The sequence below is a fragment of the Elephantulus edwardii genome, unplaced genomic scaffold (assembly GCF_000299155.1).
Source record: "Elephantulus edwardii isolate Elephantulus edwardi_28Jun2011 unplaced genomic scaffold, EleEdw1.0 scaffold00167, whole genome shotgun sequence".
Taxonomy (NCBI): domain Eukaryota; kingdom Metazoa; phylum Chordata; class Mammalia; order Macroscelidea; family Macroscelididae; genus Elephantulus; species Elephantulus edwardii.
In genome coordinates, this window is record NW_006399917.1 from 7,078,187 (window position 1) to 7,084,165 (window position 5,979).

Consider the following 5,979-nt stretch of genomic DNA (forward strand, 5'->3'; position numbering starts at 1 on the left):
ATCTTCCATCTAATACAGCAAAAGTCTTTTGGTGATAGAGTAGGTATTACACTGACCAAACCTCAAGGGAAAACAGTGTTGTGCGTAGGAGTGAATTGCTCACGTCAGCACCAAGATTAAAGAGACTGCCAACTAATTCTGAATTCTATTACCTGTATTTTGATTTCCTCCTTTTTATTTAACATCTTCTAAAGAAAAGATTTTTTTTCATCCCATGTTATTTATGAAAAACAATGGTTTGCATGGAAAGAAGGGAATTAAAATCCAGTGACTTACATGAAGCGTTAGGTGACAGACTTAGTTCTTCTGTACTTTCTTTTCTTTTGTTACCCTATGTCAGGAATGGTACTCATTTCTCCATCTTCCACCAAGTTCTCATCAGCTCTGTCACCAGAGTCCATCATCTTCAGTTCAATCAAATACTGTTACCCAAGTAATGAAAGCAAAGGCTAGGGAGGGAGGGAGGAAGCAGGGGGCACATTTTGTTGGTGGAATTCCAAAGTCCAAGAAAGCCCTCCTCAGATGAGGAAAATGATTCCCTCTGACACCAAGACCTGGTTGTCATCCTGCATCTTGCTCAGGGCATCCTGGATCTCTTCTGAAGAGAAGGGCTCCTCTGTGTCCCGATTGATGGATTCTGTAAGGTGATTCATGCCCACAGACTGGCCATGGACTTTTCGGAACATCTCCAAAAGAGCCACCTGGAACGCCTTCAACCTGGATTCTCTCAACTCCACCTTCTGGGAGTCTCTGGTCTCCTGCGGTTCTGTTGGCTTTGGAGTGTGCACTTGAGGCATTTCCTCCTCTCTGTGACTGAAGTCATAACAGTCATAGGAGTCCCCATCTTTGGCCTCTGAGCGCCGATGTTTCTTCCTTCTCTTCTGCTCAACTTCCTCCTGACTCTGCTCCTCTTCATCTTCAGTGTCAGACTCATCCTCATCTCACTTCTTCTGCTTCTTTTCCTTCTCCAGAACCTTCTTGAAGTAAGCATACTGGACCAGCTCCATGGCTTCTTCTGCATCATGCAGGTCCACAGCCAATCGAATCAGAGTTTCCAGAGTCAGGGCTGTAACCAGAGATGTCCTGGTGGTCTCAGAGCTCATGTCCCCCTGGCTGCACAGGCGTGAGTACTCTTCTGCGATGTAGGCAGCTGGCCCTGGTGTTAAGGTAGGCCTGATGATTTTGGCCATATGGATGTACTTCTTCATGAAGGCAGCACTCACCATTTTCTTCCTTTTCTTCTTGGTCCCATGTAGAAGGCTGTCATGTTTGTCATATATCTGGGTATCTTGCTGCTCCTCTTGGCTGAAGTTGGGATCATCTGCAGCCAGAAAGTCCACAACACTTCCCAAAGGCATAGCAACACCATCCTGCTCCCAGGACGCTCTGTAGTGGTGCATCCTCAGGACGTGGTCTGGGACCTCCTGATCCATCTCAGGGTCCATCTGGTCCAGCATGATGAAAAGCAAGTCAAATCGAGACAGCAGTGAGTCCTGTAGGCCGATGTTCTCCACAGGGGTCTTGCACTGATCATACCTGCCGTAGACGGGGTTGGCAGCTGCCAGAACACTGCAGTGGGCACTGAGCCGGGTGTGGATGCCAGCATTGGTGATGGTTACTTGACCTTTCTCCATCACTTCATGGATGGCCTTGTGGTCCATGTCAGACATCTTGTCAAACTCATCAATGCAAACCACCCCTCGGTCAGCCAGCACCATGGCCCCTGCCTCCACACGGTGCTCCCCTGTTTGCTGGTCTGTGGTGACAGCAACTGTCAGACCCACTCCAGAAGAGCCCCGGCCAGTGGTGGGGATAGCTCGGGGTGCAGTACAAAGCATATACCTCAGCAGCTGAGACTTGGCGATGGAGGGGACTCCTATTGGAAGGATATTGATTTTCCGTGGATGTGGCTGCTGTTCTCCAGGTCTCGTTCCACTCCCCCCAGGAGTAAGCAGAGGATGGCCTTCTTGACATAGTCGTGACCATGAATGCTTGGGGCCAGTGACTTGACCAGTTGGTCAAAGATGTCCTCGGATCAAGTCTTGATGAACTTCTTGATTTTGGCTATGTCCTCAGCCGAGAAGGAAGGCTGAACATCCTTACTCATTTGCTTCACATTGCAGGCAATCAGGACAGTCCTAAAGGTCCCGGAGGTATAACCTCCTTTCTTTCCAGGTAGGCAGCGGTAAGTGCCCACCACCTGGACTCGGTCACTAGGCTTCACTTTATCCACTAAGTCATCATCCAGGATGACAGACCAGGGAAGCTGGTCAGCCGGGACCTTCTCTGGCATCTCCTGGATGGGAATGGTCTGGTGGTCCTTGTAGACAGAAAGGCCGTATTCTGTCTCAAGAGGATTGTTCTCTTCATCCTTAGGGGGATACACAGAGCTGGACGTAACGGCTACGAACGTAGTGAGATCACAATAATGTTGCTCTATGGTTTTCTTGGTAGCAGGACAACTTTGGGTCGAACTAGAGAGCATTTAGTGACAATGCCCTCCACACAGACTACACAGCTGAGGAAACAGGAGGTGAGAGTTCTTGGGGAGACATGTTTGGATCCAAAACTGCCCTCCAATCCTATGTAGAACTCTTTATACTGTTTGGCATAGGTGGCATCAATAGAGGCCGCAAAATCTTTTAAAGCACATTTGGAGGCCACAAGTTCCTCAAAGGCATTGTTCGGGAGGCGGGTAGCCATCTTCTCATTTTTACTGCACACCTTGACTATCAGATGGTACTGGTTGTTACTGATCAGCTCCCGCACTTTGCTTTGATAAAGTCCTTGGTCTTTCTCGTAGTCCAAAAAGTCCAGGTAATTTCTCTGGCCTTCTGCAGCTCCATGTTGTCCAGCACCATCGTCCCTGCCATGCTTGCAGCCCCTGAACCACCTCCGAGGGGTCACATGAGCATCCTGGAGAGGCTCCACCCCGGCGTGAAAACGTGATCTTTTCTTTTAAATTAGTCCAATTTATGTGGTATTTTAACTGGTTAGTAAAGTGGTTAATAACAAATTTTGACATAATAGTATGGAAAGAAGAAAAAGCACCAACTGTAGTATTTATTTTATCGTAGGACCTCTGATTTTGTTTTCGTTCTCTAGACCTCTGGTCATAATATAGATGATGGCTGACATGCAGGCTCCTGTGGAGAAGATGACTTCTCCTACTTGAGAAGATGATTTCTTGCATCTTGATGAGAGTCACATAAGGCTGACTTGTTTTGTTGGGTTGGTTGTTGGTTGTTTTTTGTTTTTTTTGTTGGGTTTTTTTTTCCATCCACAGGGTGTCAGCTGACTGACTTTAGCCTGATTTAGCTAAGAATGACTCAAGGGATGAGGATCTACTTGGTTTACAATCAACAGCATTTGTTGGACATTGTTGTTGTTGTTGTTGTTTGGTGCCATCGAGTCGTAGACGACTCATAACGACCCTATGATCGAACAGCCTGAGCACTGTTCGTACATAGAGTTTCGGGAGGCAAGCCATTTCGGAAGTGGATGCCGCTCCTGCTTCCAGGCTTGTTTTAGTCGGGAAGCTCCAGACAACACTGTCCACCATGGGTGCCCATTACCACGATTGGCACATCACTGTCACTGTCTTCAGCATCACAGCAACCACGAGTTACCTCTGTACAGCAATGCACAGACCAGTGCTATACCACCTAGAAGAATATTTGACAGGAAAGCAATTTGAACCTGGCCCAAGGGCCACAGGCCTGAGGACCCTTTAGGCTTAAGGCCGCCTCCTGCCTCAAACCCTAGGCCAAGACTGGCTTGTCTACTCCTGGGGACAGAGCAAACCTGCAGGTCAAACACATGCCCGGAAAAGCACACAACTCCAAGCATGCCTAGTTTTAAAATACCTTAGGGCCCTTGGGCAGGCCTGCAGTCTTTGGGCCAAATTAATGAATTTGGGGATGAACATTCTTTAAGTGGAACAGTAGTCATCTATTTACTGTATTGAAGTAACTTGAAATTACTGCAATGCTGAACACTGTGCCATCTTATTGTTGTTGTTAAGTGCCATTAAGTTGTAGATTACTCACAGTGACCCTATGAACAAAAGTCTTGAAAATTCACAATTTTCATCATTTCTCTAAGTTCATAGAGTTTCTGGAGGCAAGCTATTTCAGAAGTGGACGCCATTCCTGTTCTAAGCCTGTTTTAATTTGAGAGAGCTCCCCAAAACTTTATCCACCATTGGTAACCATTATCACATTTCACACACCAGTGTCACAGTATTTACCATCACAGCAACCATGAGTTACCTCACTACTTAGAAGAATGTTTGACTGAAAACAAATAAAACCAGGCCTGAGGGCCAATGAGGATCCAAATGCCTTTTTGTTTTCTTTTTCTTTTAGTTAATTTTAATGAAAGTTTACAGAGACTTTGGATTTCCATTTATTCATTGTTGCACTTTATTCTCTGCTAAACTCCCCCCCCAGTTCAAGTTCACTCTTTTCTTTGAAAAGTAAAAGAAAAAAAATTCTTTCATTGTTATACAGTCCCTCTCCCCCAGTCCACTCCACTATGCAGCCTTCTTTCTGGACTCCTGATACCTTTTTTAAATAGGAGGCTATTGTTCTAATCTACATGTTCAATGCAATCCCAATACACATACCAAATTCCTTTTTCAAGGAGATTGAAAGGAAAATTATCAAATTTATTTGAAGAGACAAGAGACGTTAAATAATCAAAACACTTCAGAGAAATAAAAATGAGGTTGAAAGCATGGCACTCCTTGACCTCAAAACCTACCATACAGCAGTGGTAATTAAAACAGCATGGTACTGGTACAATGATAGGCATATTGACCAATGGAACAGAAGTGATAACCCAGAAATAGACCCAGCTATCTATGGTCAACTGATATTCGACAAGGAACTCAAAGATATCAAGTGGGGAAACGATAACCTCTTCAACAAATGGTGCTGGCAAAACTGAAATTCCATCTGCAGAAAGCTGAAACAGGATCCACATCTTACACTATACACAAAAATCAGCTAAAGGTAGATCAGAGATCTGGGAATAAAGCCCAAAACCATAACATTCTTAAGAAACAAACTGGGATCAAATTTAGAACCGCTAGTCCAAGATATAAAGAGACTGCCAAATACAACCAGAAATGCACAATCTAAAGAGGACAAAATTAATGCATGGGACCTTCTAAAGATTAAATATCTATGCAAATAAAAATCTTTTTCCAACAGGGTGAAAAGAAAACCTACAGACTGGGAACAAACATTTGGTAATATCATCTCGGACAAGAGTCTTATAACAAAAGTTTACAGAATACTCTTGGGTCTCCACAAGAAAAAGAGTGATAACCCAATTACAAAATGGAAGAATTGTCACAGAGGATGATATTCCAATGGCAAACCGACACATGAAGAAATGCTCCAAATCACTGGCAATAAGAGAGATGCAAATCAAAACCACAATGAGGACCATCACACTACAGTAAGAGTACCAAAGTTTAACAGGGCAGTAAATAATAGATGTTGGAGAGAATGTGGTGAGAAAGGAACTCTTATGAATTGTTGGTGGGACTGTAAAATGGTGCAATCATTCTGGAAGGCAGTTTGGTGCTTCCTTAAAACGTTGAACATAGAAATTCCATATGGTCCAGCTATTCCACTACTTGGAATACAGCCTGAGACCATGAGAATTGAGGCACAAACTGAGATTTGTATACCAATGTTCATAGCAGCATTAGTCACCATTGTAAGAATATGGAAATAGCGCAAATGTCCAACCACAAACAAATGTATTGAGAAATTATGGTACACTCGCACAATGGAATACTATGCAGCATGCAGGAACAATAACTTTGTCAATTATTACCTAACTTGAAAGGGACTGAAAAGCATTATGCTGAGTGAACTAACTCAGTCGCACAAGGATAAATATTGTATAAGATCATTATTGTAGAATGAGTATAAGGATCCAGGAGGGGTGGGAGAGCCTAGAAGC

At 44.2% G+C, this 5,979-nt stretch overlaps 1 pseudogene; it reads right to left on the reverse strand.

The window, feature by feature from the left end:
• Nucleotides 1–518: 518 nt before the first annotated feature.
• On the reverse strand, nt 519–2,891 carry LOC102845487 (annotated as a pseudogene).
• Nucleotides 2,892–5,979: the final 3,088 nt, after the last annotated feature.